We start from the raw sequence: 17,812 nt of genomic DNA, 5'->3' as shown, positions 1-17,812 counted from the left end.
CTTATTTTTAAATAATTGTTTTCAAAACAATTTGCGGAGTGTAAGTCGAAACGTCAAAAAGTAACGTAAACTGTAATTTTTATGACATTCAACTGTGGATTAGTACCTAATAAATATATGATTTAACTTTCCACAAGGAAACAGTTTTAGAACCTCTTCAAAAATAAAAGGTATAGGAAAAATGTATTAAAAAGTTATTATTATATATTTTCCATTATTTTTTGTATTTTTTCGGTTTATTATAAAATTATCTATGTTTTAATTGATTTTTAACTAACTTATTACAGATTCACTTCATCTAAATATTTTTGTCATATTTCTTAATTTAGCTCAATGATCTTTGGCGAATACACTCCCGTATCTACGTCTCTGTTTATCCTGGTGTTTTATTTAAGGTATTCAAGACACGTGTTGAAGAGTTGTGTCGATAAGAACCTCCTCGTCTTAATCTTTTTGAGATTTTAATTAAAAGTTACTTCATTATCAGTGATTTATTGTTATTGAACGTTTTTTTTAGGTTATAGGGTTACAGGAAAGGTATACAACAAGTGAAAAATGTACTTATTGCGAAATATCACAAGTATTTGCAAGTCAAGACAGAGGAAAACAAAGAGATATACATACAGGGAAGCTCAAAACAAATCCAACAGCTTCTCAATGCTAACGCGCCAGCAACCACAGAAAAAGGTAATTTGTCAAATTGAGACCGTTTTAGATGAAATACAACAGAAATTAAAAAAAAAAAAACGGGTGTGGCAGTCCAGTGGGACTGCCGGTGGAAGTTAAACTTCTATACATGCATTCGCCGTTACAAATTTATTTGGGAGTCAATCTGCACAATCATTACATATGTAATGCTATAGGTAAGACATAGCAGAAAGAGAAACAGAATTAATAACAACTTACTAACAATTAATAAACAACTTTTGACCTGTAATAGGAGTATAGTAAATGAAGGATTGAATCAATATTTTGATGAAAATGTATATTTTTATTTTCATATATGTATGAAAGGAGTTGAATGCGAAAAATTGTTTACACATACTCTGCAGTAAAATTCATTGTTTATTTTGTTATTAATATAATAATACAATACAAATTAAAATGCACTGTTCATAAGTATTTAAAAATGACAATAATATACATAAAAAAATACACTACAATACAGTGCAACATAATTCAATATAATAATACAATACAAATTAAAATGCAATATTCATCAGTATTTAAAAATGACAATAATATACATAACTTTTCTACTTACGCATATGTTTAATTTACCATGTAATAATATTAATAAAAAAGTCCTCCCCGACTGGGAATCGAACCCCGGTCTCCCGCGTGACAGGCGGGGATACTGACTACTATACTACCTAAAATTGACAGTTCTGGATCATACAGTGATTTATTGAGATTATTATTTTGAAATAAAAAAGACTAATATAATTATGAACATTTAATAAATAATACAAAACATATCACATAAATAATAATATTAATAAATATTTTATTATATATATATATATATATATATTATTATATGTATATAGATCTTTATATCATATATATAATATTAAATTATATATACAAAAGGAACATTTTTATATTCGAGAGAGGAAGAGAGAGAAAATATATCTTCTGTCTCTTTCTTACTCATTATCTTACCTATGTAATGATTTCACAGATTCACTCCCATACAAATTTCCAACGTGAGGCGCGCGTATAGAAGTATAACTTCCAAAAATGTCGATCATAGCCTCAGAAATTGAACATTAATGGTAATTATAATTGAAAACTATACTACATGATTAAAATAAAATACTTTATATCTTTATTAGTTTTGGCCTTACATTACACTGATAAATCTCTAGACCAGACGTTTTTTTGTCCTATCTTTTCTCCTCTCTTTGATGGTTCTATTAATTTATTTTTCTGGTTGAATTTGGTTTAAATAATATGTTGTCTCTATGGCAGTTTATTGGCATTATATTGCTTTGATTATCTACTCTAAACTCTAAACGAAAGAAAATATTTCCAAGAAATTGGCAATAAAAATATTTTTTCCATTAAAATTCTTTATTTAATATTGAGGCATAATGTAAACATACGATTCAAATATTGTTTTTCAGCCTTTTTTTCATCGGAATATTCCCTATACATTCCAGGTAATATATTATATGTCTAACCCCCTGCCAATTCGTTGCGAATAAATCAGGACCAAAATTTACCAAAAATATAAGGCCGGAAGCGCCGTTCGGTGTATTTTTCTGGATGTATTAAAGTCAAAAAAAGAAGCGATTGCTTTTGGCATGAATTTCAACTGGTGCTTGGATACGTTTTTTTATTTTTACATAAAATATAAAGCGAGAATGACGACATCACAAGTAATAAATAAAAAATACTCGACCTCATTTTAGACCTAGGTTATTTTATGTATATACTTGTGTTCAACAGAAAAAACTGTGTATAATAATCAAGCGAATCCAACAAACCATAGACTAAATTAACAAAAATAATTTTACGAGTTTAATAGAAGTTGTTCTTCTATCTCACCACGAGTAGTTCATCATAACTTTTGTTTATATAAGACTCGTCTTCTTAATAAAAACTTAAGGCATCTCTAATAATATGCTGTTGCAACTCTAAATAAAAAGGCATCTCTAATAACATGGTATGCTGTTCATTTATAACATCATTGCTTGGTGTATTATTTGATTCTGAAATAAAACTAGGCTTATAATATTGTTTGTAGAATGTTTAATAATATTGGTTGATATTAAATCACTACATTAACTTTTTGAGGTTATGTGTTTTAATAATTTAAAAATAACAATGAGCCAAAAAGGTAGCTTAACTGTAAATGCAGTAGAAGAATTCGCAGAACTTTTCAGTAGTTCAAGAATCTTTCTCCCCAGAATTATGCTACATTATTCTTATTATTAGTAACAAACAACTGTAAACACAGCATCAATGGCAAAAGTACTATTATTGGATCACTAAAAGTTTACCTGTAATCATAGAGATATGTAACACTATGTGCAGTGGTAATTCACATGCGTAGAGGAATAAAACATTAACCTTTGTGTCTATACCCAGGTACCTGGGTATCCTTGGTAATTGTTTTATCTGAATCATTGACGATAGTATAAATATTTTTATTCAAGCTTCTAGTTATTCCTAAAATTATTTATAACGAAGAGATTTATAATAAAAACCAAAGAAAAAAATGCATATAATATATTAAAATTACCTGTCAAAGTTTTTACACCATTACATCCACACCCGTGGCACCCGGGTAACACTAATGTTTAGTAAATTATGAAGCTCTGTCTAGTTTTTTTTTATAATAAAAGTGATATGGAAACGTAAATAAAAGTTACATTTTAAACACATTGTCCACACTTACTTATATTTCCTGAGTGTTCGTTACATAGTGGACGATTACAAACATTACATGATTTTCGTGTCTTTCTTAGACGCTTTTTTGCTAAAGATATACAAATGTAGCAGTTTCCAACAATTTTGAGGCGTCCAGTGGAATCTCGAAGTGGTAATGACTCTGCAGTATTACTTGAATCTGTAGGTAGAGGTTTTCCTAACATACACTCAATTCCTGACCTTGATGAAAAATTTCGGTATACATTTGGTACTTTAGATCTAGCAGAAATTGCATTCATCACTAGTTGTTTCCCTAAGTCTTGTAGAAAAATTCTACGCTTACTGGTTTCAGTAGAACTCTGTGGATTATTCTTTGTATAAATTATATAGGTTGCTAGGTAAGCTACGTCTAGGATATTGTAAAAGAAGGCTACTGGCCAACGCAAAGTTCTACGTTTAGTGGAATAATGAGAAACCATTTTGTCCATGTTGTCTACGCCTCCGTTAGTTGTATTATAGAACTGAATTATTTCAGGTTTATTTTTTGGGCCACTTACATTATCGTTGTCATGCATTGTTGACAGCAAGATAACGCTTTTTTTCTTTTTTGGTACATATGAACAAATAGTAACACGATCTGCACTGAATCCGTGTAATGACGATTCAGGCTCACGCTCTGGCGAAGGCAGCATTTCTTGTGGAATATATGGTTTGTTTCTTTTCAAAGTACTAACTAATGATAAATTCCAAGACAACAGGAGACGGGCTAGTGGAAGAGTTGTGAAAAAATTAGTCATTGTTATGTTTCGTCCAGAATTTTTGTATCGGTAACACAAATCTTTTACTATGCGTTCACCTTGATTAGTTTCACGTCCAGTCGAATTTTTTCCAGTATAAATTTGTCCAGTAAGTGGATACGAATTATTGGCGTCACAAACCCACCAAACCTTGATGCCATACTTGGCAGGTTTTGCTGGCATATATTGCGTGAAACGTGTCCTACCTCTAAAAGGAAATAACTGTTCATCCACAGTAAGAGAATCCGACGGTACATAGTTACGACGTAAATTATCATTGAGAAGATGGAATATATCTGTAATAGCTGCAGCTTTATCATTTTGAAAACGTTCTGCACGTGTTTTGTCATTGTCAAACCGTAAGAATCTGCTGATGCTCCAAAAGCGATTTATGCCCATACTTGCTCGGTACAAAGGATGAGAGTCTGTTTTCCATAAATCTTTCGAGTGCTCTGAATTTGAATACCGTACTCCCGCTGTAATAAGAATACCTAAGTATGCATCAAATTCTTCTGTTGTGAGTGACTTCCAAACATTTCGAGGTTTGTCGGGGTTTTCAACATTATACTTTTCACAAACGCTATTAGCTTTTCGATTGGTTTCGCGTATAATTATGTCACACATTACGTCACTGAAAACACATTTGAATGTATCTCTAACCGAAAGAGTTTTAGTAGAACGTACTGGGCCCGTTTTTTCACGCAAACGGTTACGTTTCAGTGTTCGACTTGCAGTAAATGGTTTTTGTTGCCAAATCGTTTTATCTTTTGCAACCAGAACATCACTTTGGGAAGAACTTTCTTGAAAATCGTCAAAATCTTCATCACTACTATCGTCGCCGTCGGTATCGATTTCAATCTTATTATTGATATCAGTAAAAACGTCCTCTACGTCAGAAGCTTCATCTCCATCCGGTTTGCTTTGCGAAACATAGTCCTTATCTGATTCCTGGTTTTCGATATTTTTGTCTACTTCCTCATCTATATCGTCTATAAATTGTTGCAAGTACTTCTGTTGCTTTTCATACGTCATTCTAAAATTGAATGATCTTGTATAAAACATTGTAAAAATAAACAGTAATAACTTACCTTCTAAATTCGCTAGCACTCACTTCTCTTCTTGCCATTATTACAAGTAATTACAACATAAAACACGCATATAGTCACAAAAATATTAACAACTTTTAAGCACAGTTAAATAAACACTGATAGCAAACAAAGAAAAATCTCAATTGTCTGTTATTTTCGGAATGTACAAGCGAAGTTTACCGAAACAATGCCGGGTACCTGGGTAGCACTGGTATAGACTCCCGTATCAGGTACTTGGGTATTGACATAACGGTTAAGTCCACATGGTGTTCCACCCTCTAAGTGAAATGGTATTATTTTAAAGGTCACTATCTCAATTAAAAAATGGTTTAGGACCTAGTGCTCTATTCCTTTAAATAAAGTGGTGAACGTTAATTATAATAAAAAATGCCAAAAACGTGTCAAAAATAAGTTAATAAAAAAATGTCTAAATTAAAAAATATGGACATATTTTTGTAGTGCTCCGAGGTACAGATATGTAATCGTAATTTAATTTCTAAGTCCCTACATTAACGTATACCGATTTGGACTAGTTTCATTATACGTTTATTTTAAATTTATATTAACAAAATGAAAAGGTTATCTCCACGCCAGTGCCTTCTTGAACTTTCCATTTACTCGAGCAGAGAATTTTGCTCTTTTCTCCGTTCCCACTGAGAGATACGGAAGCATTAAATTTCCTGTATCTCATGTCATTTCTGCTAAAACAACGAATGTAAAAATATTGACGCTCTTTATGATAGAGCGGCATTGAGTTATAGCTCCTCTCGAAATGGATTATGTCGTTTTGGAGCTTCAATTTTCCAAACAGATTCTGCTTAAAATAAAAATCTCAATTTATTGCGATGCTGTAACAGTTCGTAATGATTAAATGATCGCTATAGTCTTTGGGGAAAAAGGAATTTGTTGTGTCTGCAAATTTGACAAGAGCTAAAGATTATTTGTAATATAATGCGCTAGGTTGTCAGTTCCAATGAAAACGGCTTTAAAAAAACTTATTAACTTCTAATTTAATAAAAAAAATAAGATTATTTATTGTTAATAATAAATAAGGAATTATGTATATAAGGTAGCAAAAATGAATGAAAAAACACAATATTTTCAAAGATCCAGAAACAGCTGAGTAGTACCTGACTTAGGAAATATCAGAAATACTGTGCTGTTGAAGAATGCAAAGGAAACATAGAACAATTAGCATAATTAACCGACACGCTCCTACAGAAGAAATAGTAAGTACGCAATTTGATCATAAATATGTACATAAAATAACTGGATCTCCTAATCTCCCGACGAGGAAATGAGAGACCAAAGAGACCATGTTCTCACTGAAACAAATCACAATAGATCCGTGACTGATGTAAAAGCTTCAGAGGAGCAGATACCGAAAATGACCATATATTGGCAATAGTCAAACTTAAGCAAGAAATTCCCAAACAACTTATGGAGGAAATAAGCAGGAAATAAGGAGAAAAATAATATTTTTCCCCTTATTTCCTGCTTATTTCCTCCATAAGTATGGAAGGAAATAAGCAAGAGATTCGGAAGAATCATGAAAGACTTAGAAATGGGAACAAGAGACTGGAGAGAACAAGGGAAGGAGTGGAAAAAGTGGAAAAAACTAGAACAAGAATATCGAAGCTAAAAAAGGCGTCTAAAAACGGAGCACATACGTTTATAATCATCTTTACCAAGCAATTATTTAATTAAGAGAGCATGTTCTATATTATTGTTTCTTTATTAGACAAATGCAATTAGAAATACACCTTTATATCTAATTCATACGGAACTAGACCAAAGTAATCTCCATTGCATGTACTCTACTCTACTCGAAACTTTGTGTATAATTTACATAGAATAATTTGATAGTCATTACGAATTCAGTAGTCTTTTAAATAATTTGCGTTTGGATATACTGCTTGTTATCTTTGGTCGGCATGAAGCTTTTGTGTTTAACCGATATTTGCGGTGTATGATATCAGCGATATGGTTTTATATTATATCAACATCCCTTAAGCGATTTTATAGTATCGCAAATAATATATAATTTCTAAAATAAACAACTAATCACTGTTTACGTTTGGGATAGGTTAGTAGAGAACTGTATATCTTTTTCTGTTAGTCAATAGAAATTTAATCGTTAATCATAAGCGGAGCCTATGGTTGGCTTATACGAAGAGAATTAAATGGATTTTAAGCACAATAAATAGTACAAAGATTATTAGTATAAAAAATTTAAATGTTTTTATATGTAGATGAAATACTGAAGTAACTTCTATGAAAAAAAGCTCGCAACTAGTACGTTTGACAAAAATTATAGTTTATATTATTACTTTTCAGGAGACTGAGGCTGATAAAGACTTCAAAGAGGAGGTCAAAAGCTTGATGTACTTAAATTCGACGCGGTTGAACCCAAAAATTTCGTTAACAATATTTTTCCTAACTTTTTTTTAACTATAGAATAAGCGCAACATCGTAATTGTCGGAGTGTATGCCCCAAATAAAGATGCAGATCCAGAAAGTAAAGAAGATTTCTACAACAGATTTCTTTGGAGTTAAGAAAAACTGTAAAATCTTAATACTAGTAGATTTAAACGGCAGAGTAGGGAGAGAAGAAAATAACAGAGTCGTAGGAAGATATGGAGAACAAATAACCAATGACAACGGAATACGTCTTAGAGATTTTTGTGATACAATATTTAGAGACATCCACAAATTTACATGGATACAACCTACTAGGAATCTGCGCTCAATAATTGACTATGTAATCAATGCAATCGACTATGCAATGTCAAACTTTGTAGCTGAAAACAATCGGCGTAAGGGTATACCATGGATCAGAATGTGGATACCACCATCGTTTACTTATGGCCAACTTGATATAACTATAGTAAAAACAATAACACTCAAGTACAGAATATAGAAAAGTGACAAGAAGTAACATCCCCTAAATATAACCTGGAAAGCTTAGAAGAAGATTCAATGAAATTTCTTTACACATTACGACTGGCCACAAAATTATAAAATATGGATCGGGGAAATATATCAGCGAAACAATTATACCAGCAACATAAAAAATGCATTCATGAGGCTGCAAGTGAAGCTTTGGGGTATAAAGACAAACATGAAACAAAAAATCAAGAATGGTGGTCGGAGAATATGCAAACGTTAGTAAACAAGAAAGAAACTGCTTATCAGAAATGGATGTCAACGAGAAAGGAGGAAAATTATAAGATATATAAAAAATTAAATCAAGATGTAAAAATAGAAGTAGTGAAACGTAAAAATGAGATGTGGGATCAAAGATGTGCAGAGATAAAGAGGTATATGGCTGGAACAAGAATTGGGCAAGCGTGGAAGGTGATAAAGTCTCTCCGGAGGGAAGAAAAGGAAAAATCTAACTTACAGTTAATAGACGTGAAATAGTTGATACACCATTATGAGGTCTTACTTACACAGAATAGATATAAATTCCAAGAGATCGAAAGGAAAGAAATATCCGAATATACACAAATAATTGAGATAACAACCGAAGAGTTAAGAGCAGGACTTGGAGACATCCCAATTGAGTTGGTAAAGTATGGACCAAAAATATTACATGAGATGTTGGTTCAACTATTTAACAAATGCTTAAAAGGACAAAATATCCCTGATGATTGGAATGTAGGATACATCAGCTCAATATTCAAGAAAAGGGATAAACGTAAATGTTCTAATTATAGTTAAAGGAATAACTGTTATCAGCTCAGTGGGGAGGTTGTACGGTCGAATAATAAAAGAAAGAATAGAATCAGAATACGAAGACCTAGAAGAACAAAATGGATTTCATGCAGGAAGATTGTGCACTAATGGTATATTCGTTCTGCAGCAGGTAATCCAAAAACGGAAGGCAAGGAATCTATTGTCCCACCTGCTGTTTGTTGATTTAGAGAATGCATACAATACGGTACCTTTGAAAAATCTGTTTCAAACATTGACGAAAGTAGGTCTCAGTAGAGAATATGTGGATGCTATCGCAAATATATACAAAAATGCAAGAAGTGTCGTTAAAGAAGGAAAATTTATATCTGAATCATTTCCAATAACAAAGGGGCTTAAACAAGAATGTTGTCTATTTCCGACCGTATTTAAAATATATATTCAATCATCACTTAGGAAGCAAGTATCCGAAATGGGAATAGATATAGGCGGTGGTAAATGTCTAACAACTTTATTTTTCATAGATGATCAGGTAGTCGTAGCGAATGATGAGGAAGACATGGACTACATGTTTAGAAAACTAAAGAATGAATATGAAAAATGGTGCCTCAATATAAATATGACAAAGATAGAGTATCTTAAAATAGGAGATGATGAAGAAGATCCAGAGTTAGAAATTAGAAACACAATAACATGCAATGAATATAAATATCTCGGATCTATAATACCTAAAGAAGGCACTACCAAAAGAGACATCGAAAACAAAACGCAGCGTGGAAAAGAAGCGGTAAACATTCTGAACTCTCTTCTATGGTCTCAAGATATTAGAGAAGAAACGAAATTGACAATCTATCGAACTATCGTAAAGGCTATTATGACTTATGGGGCAGAAGTTTGGCAGATCATGAAAAAAATAAAAAAAAGAATAGAAGTAGTAGAAATGTCCAAAATGGATCATATCAGGAATGAAGATATTAGAACGAGGACAAATACTGTATATTCCAGTGTAGACAGAATTGAAACGAGACAACTAGTGTGTTATGGTCACGTGAAGCAAATGAATGAAGATAGATGGCCAAAGAAAGCTTTAAATTACATACCACAACAAAGAAAAAGAAAGGAAAGGTTCACTTGTCTGGGAAGAAAATCTATGGCACATAATAAGAGATAGAGCCATCAGAGACGACGAATGGATGGACATAAAACGATGGCGGCGGTCTAAATGCGAGAAGCGAGAGAGACTGTAGGAACCTCGCTTATGGACCTATATGGATAAAATGTAAAATTTAAGATAGTATTATATTTAAAGTAATTACTAGTTTAATGGGAATAAGCCCGAATTGAAGGTTAAAATAAGTTTATTGACGTTTCAATCTCCACATGGGAAATCGTTCTTAAAATACAAATACTAATGTTATGTAACAACCAATTATTTGAGTAATACAGAGGACTTAATAAACAGTCAGTCCATAATGACAACAAATGGATAAAATAAAATATAAATATGTAAGTTCGTGATTCTTGAATTTAAACTAGTTATTAAGATATTGTGGACCAGCTTTGCCTGTAGTGATGAGATATTTAAAAAAATAGTATAAGATAAATGAACGAAAATACTTGCATATCAGTACAATTCTTATCAAGACATCTAGTGTAAGATGATGATGTTATAGTTGTTATAAATATTTATTTGTAAGTTGTACTTTATTATTTAATTTTTTGCATTTTACTTAATGTGTCGTTTAAATATTATTAACTTTAACGGTACAAATATGAGGGACTTGCACAGTAGTGTATTTCCAAAATGTGATTTACGAATAAGGTCCCATTGTCGATAATACATTCCAAGAACTTTGTAGAGCATACAGAAACCAAAACTGCACATATAGTAACCCATGTAAATTGACCTATAACTTTTAACTAGATATTACTACTAAAACATAGTAATAAAAGGAGGGTAGCTCGGGGGTTACCTTGACATATACGCTGTCTGTATCGCGTCTTCCGGTTAGCAAAATCTCATTTTGCTTTATTAGACTCGTAAAATGTTATGGCCTTACCTTTATTATTTTTCCTCCGTGATGAGTATAGTCTAAGAGTGGAGTTAAAATTTATTAAACGCTAAGGACAACGAGAGCTTTTTTTAAATAAGTCATAAAGACTTATGTTTAGTGTCACTTTTATAGAATTATATCTGAAATCATCCCGTTTGATGTGTGAAAGTAACGACGTATTCTGAGGAAAGAACACGATTTTATTGCAAAATTAAAAATGTATGACACATTTTTTGTAATAAAATATTAAAAATTTTTATGTTTGTTTCCTTATTTTATTATTTCGGTGTCAAAAAGTTTGTTTATTAATAAGCTAAATCAATGGTTAATATCTCAGGCGGCAAATAACGCAGAGGTATCCACAAAACGATTTTTGTAAAACGATGAGGAAGGCAAGCGATAACCACGTCTTTCATAGTTGTAAATGAAGACAATAACTAACAATAAAATCCGGCAGGGAAAAAGAAAATATAGTCAGCGAGGTTTCAGGATCGTAAATTAGCGAAAAGTCTGCCTTTTTTGCCTTTTTTTACATACATAAAATACCTCGACAACTATGGCATATACTAAATGATGAAAACAAATAATAATTATAATATAAGTTTAACCAATGATAAATAGGTTAAATTCTGTGATTGAGTTAAGCAGTTTTTAGGAACTGTATAGTTTTCGAAAAAACATGAATTAATTGTTTCACTTTTCTTCTTCTTCAAGTGCCCTCTCCGCTACGAAGTTTGGCAATTCGTATCTGAAGCTGTTGCTCTAAATAATTGGTTAGATGTGCACTGGAACCAGTCTCTTAAATTGCGCAGCGAAGATATACGTCGTCTCCCCACGCTTCGTTTGCTCTGAATCTTTCCTTGGATAATTAACTGGAGCAATCGGTACTTTTTCCCTCTCATCACATCACCAAGATATTCCAACTTTCTTCTCTTGATGGTGATCAAGTTCTTTGTTCGTTCTTCGAAGAACTACACTATTTGTTTTTTTTTGTCTGTCCAAGGTATTTTCAAAATTCTTGTGTATATCCACATTTCGAAGACCTCTAGTTTATAGGTATTGTAAAGCCTAAGTCTCTACTCCTAAATCTCATTTTTAGGTTTAAGTTAATGTCATGACTTTCCAGAATATCCTTTATATTAACAAAAGCAGCTCGAGCCTTTCCAATTCTAGTTTTTATTTCTTTTGTGATGTTATTGTTGTTATTAACGCTTGTTATCAAATATTTTTATTCATGCACCCGTTCGATTTCGTTATTGTGAATGTACAGGTTTGCATTCAATCTTTGTTTTTTTTTTAAATAATCATGAATTTCGTTTTCTTGACGTTCATTGTTAACCCTACTACTACTAACAGGTCTTCCACTGTCTCCGCCATTAAAACCGTATCATCTGCGTATCTAATATTATTAATTGGTTGGCCGTTTTCCCAATCTCTTCTTCCTCCAATGCTTTCTTCATAATTTCTTCCGAATAGAGATTAAAGAACATTAGTGACAGCACACATCCTTGTCTAACTCCTTTTTTAATTTAAATTTCATTTGTTGTGCTATTTTCGATGCGTGCGACTGCCTTCTGATTATAATACAGAGTAGATATTATTCTTATATCGCGAGTGTCTAACTGTTAAGCTAACTGTTTAGTTTCACTTTAACTAATGTGAGTGTTTTATATATTTCTTTCCCTACATACCTTCATTCAGTTCTTCTTTCATTGGGACAGTGGTGAATACAAACATTACAAAAAAAAACAGGCAGCGACAAAAAAAAACAAAAATAGAAGACAAATCTAAAAACAAGGAATAACTATGCTGAGAAAGTTTTTTAAATTATAGACAACAACTTGCAGTCTAAATGTGGACTTTCTGAATACAGACGTTAATCGATCACTCCAACGCAACGTATGTTCAACTCAGATACAAGAACAGAAGAAAAGAAGACGAATAATACGTGACAGACAATAGATAAGGCAGAAGAAATCAAATATATGACACAGATAAGAAAAAAGAATTAACACAGATTACAAAAAAGTGTCAGGTTACAGACAAGAAGAAAACGACAAAACGTGAAAACAATTTGACAAACGCTGAACGATATTTAGAACTGATTTATACTAAAATTCTTACCTTGAGTTTTGTCCACTGAGATAGTTGAATTCTGAAACAAACAAAATTTTTTATTACTTTTTGCTCAAAAATATAAATTAAATTTCTGGTTGTAAGTAATGGGCCCGAGTAAATATCAATATGAATAATGAATTAGGGAAGGTATCTTCTAACCAACCAACAACACTATATTGACGTCAAAATATCAGTACAATTTCAGCATATCACTTCTACTTCATTCTCTTCATTTACCAGCATATCGAGTAGTCTTTTTGTGGATATATACCTCTGCAAGATCTCTCCACTTTTTTCTGTTACTTTTATTAATGAAAGTAATTTTATACTTCAAATAATAAGAAACAGCAAAGGAACTAATACGAAAGTACCGCAAACGTGATCAGGAAGAAACCCATAGCAAATAGACAATATTGTAAGACGGTATTGTATCAACTGTTGAATTGTTGAATTCCAATATATGCAACTATGGATCAGTCTATTATAAAATGAATAGGCCAGAGAATCGTTAACATAACAAAAGATCAATTGCAATATAAAAAATCTTATACCACGTTATTTCTTATGATATTTATCAGGTATTTCATAGTTGTTTTGGTTTTTAAATTTGAAATTGCCCCTAAAACTTCTACACACTGACAACTTTTCACGCAGTCCTCATTTGATAGATGATATACTTCCACCCACACACATAAACTTTATAAATTTTCGTGATACTTTATTTCTTTGCATAATATTCGAGCAGGTGTGTCAGTTTTATCGATGACTTTTCTCCAAACACACCTCCTTTTGTTTTTTTAGCACTGACGTGTCACGGTCTCGGCGGCAGAGTTGAAAAGCCGGAATTAAAGATTTATGTATTCAGATTTTCAGAAGCTTTTGTGTTGTCCTCAATGCTTTTACCGATTTTCATACACTCACAGCTATTTTTAAACGTATGTAAATTTAGGGATAGGCATTATTCATTCGAAGGGTTTTAATTTTCGAAAACAGTTTCCGAAGTGATTAATGATCGAGTTTTTTTTTGAAAATCATTTTCCATTACAGCTAAGAATAGAGTATAAGTATAAATATTTTTTGCCACTTTTAAATGTTTTTTCAAAAACAAGCTATTACTAAGTCTTATTTATTTAATGAGCCAGCTGATGACGTATAGATGCGTCATAATTTTTTTTTATTCCAGCATACCGTACCTGTGAGGATAATTTGAAAGTCACATTAGAAATCGTAAATCAGTCTTCTGAAGAGATAGGATTATCAATTTCTGACACAAAAACTGAGGTGTGTTACTTTTCACAAAAACATAGAGTTCCACAAGGCAATCTTAATGTGGGAAAATTTAATTTCCCTATAAAAAACTGTATTAAGTATCTTGGTACTTATCTAGACAGAAAATTGGTTTGGAAAGATAACATTCATCAAATTGTTAAAAAATCAGAAAACTTAATAAACATTTTAAGAGCTTTTTGTAAAACAAATTAGGGAGCAGACCCAAATATTGCTTTGATGTTTTACCGTAACATGAGCAGGCCGAGTTTCGACTATAACTGCCATTTATTTGGATCAGCGGCCAATACACATCTAAACAAACTTAAAGTTCAAAAAAATAGATACCTGAGATAATGCCTAGGTTATTTAAAATCCACTCCAGTCCAAATAATGGAAAATGAAGCGGTGGAAACTTCATTGCATTTACGCTAAAAATTTCTTAGCGACAAATTTACAGTCCGAATTAGGTCCAAAAATTGTAAATACCTTTAAGATCTTAATGAGCTATCAGTTTTAGACCTCACCCATAGGTACTGGAGAACTAAAAAATCTATACCTTTGGTAGAAAGCTATGTATGTACAGTAAAATATAACGATATTCTCTATAAAAACCAAATTCCGCCCTACTACGGTGAAATGGCAAAAACACTATTTTCTAGAAAGGTTAGGATATGTTACTTAAACTCACATTTACTACCAAATATGTTTGATATACGTATTAAATAAAATGGACAAATTATCAGTATATTTTTACTGATGGGTGAAAAGATGCAAATGGAACGGGCTGTGCAATGTTCCACGAAAATAAAAATTACCATCACCAGTATAGCTTACCCAGTGAATGCTCAATATACACAGCAGAAATGATGGCAATAATAATGTTTACTCTTCAGCATGTAGTACTGAATCCGACTAGCTACTACTACTAATACTATCGGTTTACAGCGTTCTCCGACGCCTTCCGACTCCTAACTGTCATTCTTCTCTATGTAACCATAGGCCTGGAGGAATTTCTCTTTCCTCTAGTTCTTTTTTAATTCCCTCTCTCCAGCGTCCACGTCAGAATCTGTTTCGGAATCCTGTCATCTGGCATTCTCTGTATATGGTCGTACCATATTAACTGTTTTGTTTTTATGTCATCAAATATTGTATGGTTGACTCCCATCATTTCTCATATTCTCTCATTTGGTATCCGATCTCTTCTTGATTTGCCTGCTGCTCTTCTCCAGAAGTCAATTTCTGTTGCTAGTAACAGTTTCTCTGTTCTGTGTTTCATTGGCCAAACTTCCAACTAGCAACTATCTTATATTTACTGACAGTAAAAGCGTGGTCGACAGATTTAACAACATTCAAACACTCAAACACATAAACCACATTGAACTAAAAAATCTCAAAATTCTTTATGATACTATACAATTGGGATTAAACGAAATGATTACATGGGTCAAGGGCCATTCGGGAATAAAAGGCAATGAGATCGTTTACAATTTGGCTAAATCAGCATATATGCTTGGAGAAAAAGTAAACAAAAATTTAATTCCTTCGACAGACATTGACAATGTTAGTAGACAAAAACTTAAACATAATTGACATTTACATTACAGAGAATGTAAGACTGGCTTAAACTTTTATCATTGTAACACTAGGATACCCTCAAGAGGATGGTTCTACACAGAATCTAATCAACATTTTATAAAGACCATTAATCGTTTAAGAGCAAATCATGCTCTTACGCCATCTTACATGAATAAAATCGGCTTATCAAATACTTCCAATTATACTTGTGGCAACATAGGCGATCTAACACATATTATATTAGAATGTGATTTACAAATTAATAATATAAACGAACTTTATAAGGAATTAATAAATTGTTGTTTTCCAATAAACCTTAATCTTTTAATATTGTCAAATAATATGGAAATTCTTCATTGCATTTACAAACATGTTAAAATAATGTAATTACAAGTTGTAAATAGTATATAGGCATAATCTGTTAATATGATTTGAAAAAAAAAAACAAAAAAAGCAAAAAAAAGTATATTACAAATTAATAAAAAAAAGCAACAAAACAAAAAAAAGAAAACAAAACAAAACATCGAGAAGATAATAAAAAAATAAAAAAAAATAAAGATATATCAAAACAAAATTTATGTTATTTATATTATTTATTTTATTTTATTTATATTATTTATTTATTAATTTATTTACCCATAAAAATATTAGGTATATGTAGTACTAACATTTATAACTGATAACAAGAAAATTTTGACTATAAATCTGAAATCAATAATAATTTAAATTCAGACGATTTTAACAATAAACACACAAGTCTCGCTAATTGGCTCTGCCAAAGCCATTTTTCAGAAAAAAAAAAGGTTACCTAGTGGTCTTTAACAAAGAAGAGCTTAATTATTTTGATATTCTAGGATAAACAAATTTTTATCATATGGGGAGTGAGAGCCTCATGACTTAAATCTAAGAATGGAATACGTATTATTGTAAATCACTAAAATTCGAAAATATTTTAAGATCCACCACTATGAGGTATTGGTACAAATTAATTACCGCATCAAACTTATAACAATTTTTTACTACTTTATAATCTTAGATATATTCCATAATTTATAACGTTTCTCAAACTTTCTTTGCCATTCTTTCCTGTCACTTTCTCGAATTTTCCAGTTGGCAATACCGATCTTCTCAGTATCCTGTGTTACCCGGTCTATACTGCTCCGCGTTGGTCTAATCCATCTGCTCATTTCCATCGGTTGGGCTGTTAGAATCTTTTTTTGTCATGTTCAATTCCGGGGCCCAGGATATTGTAAATGCAAGAAAACAAGAAGAATATAATATAAAAAATCATTCAGAAAATGACGAACGTAACGATGACTATGTTTTCAAATCTGAAAAGATCGACGTATTTACTTAGGTATGTAATAAATGAATATGTTTATTGACAGTTTCTTATTTCTTTATAGTAAAGCAAACTTATGTAATGTACTTACTTAATTTTTCTTTCACTATTCGTTTCTTTAAAAAATATTTATGCATTTCCCATTGGACCGTTTGTTCATTGTCTCAAATGTTGTAACCGTTTCAAAAGTTTCAAATAATTTATTATTATAATTTCTAGTAAATATTTAAATCAATGATACTCACACCATATATCCATCGAGTGCATTTAAATTACCTCAAGGACACTACTGTAGTTCCGACCGTCGCGTCAAAATCAAAGCGTTCGCGAAATTCATTTTTCCTTTCTCTCTTTGAATGTCCAGCAAACAGAATGACAATTTAGTTTAAGTGGTCTCTTGACGAGGTAAACCAAGAAAATTTTTTTCTTTTATATATTTTTAAATAATTATTTATTTTAGACCCTTACCGAGAGACCTAATAGTTGCTAGAACTA

The 17,812-nt window shown here is 31.7% G+C and overlaps 1 protein-coding gene across 2 annotated transcripts in view; it reads right to left on the bottom strand.

Annotated features, from left to right (window-relative positions):
• The window catches only part of LOC140437842 (protein turtle homolog A-like), an 813,173-nt gene that overhangs the window by 215,195 nt on the left and 580,166 nt on the right, over window positions 1-17,812 (bottom strand). For both annotated transcript variants that reach the window (XM_072527613.1, XM_072527612.1), the window contains one exon: window positions 13,138-13,168. The gene's annotated coding sequence lies outside the window, so the exon portion shown is untranslated. The remainder of the gene's footprint in view (window positions 1-13,137; window positions 13,169-17,812) is intronic.

This window comes from Diabrotica undecimpunctata, chromosome 3 (assembly GCF_040954645.1).
Source record: "Diabrotica undecimpunctata isolate CICGRU chromosome 3, icDiaUnde3, whole genome shotgun sequence".
Classification (NCBI taxonomy): Eukaryota; Metazoa; Arthropoda; class Insecta; order Coleoptera; family Chrysomelidae; genus Diabrotica; species Diabrotica undecimpunctata.
The sequence above is the reverse complement of the archived record's forward strand: the minus strand, read 5'-3'. Positions and strand labels throughout refer to the sequence as shown.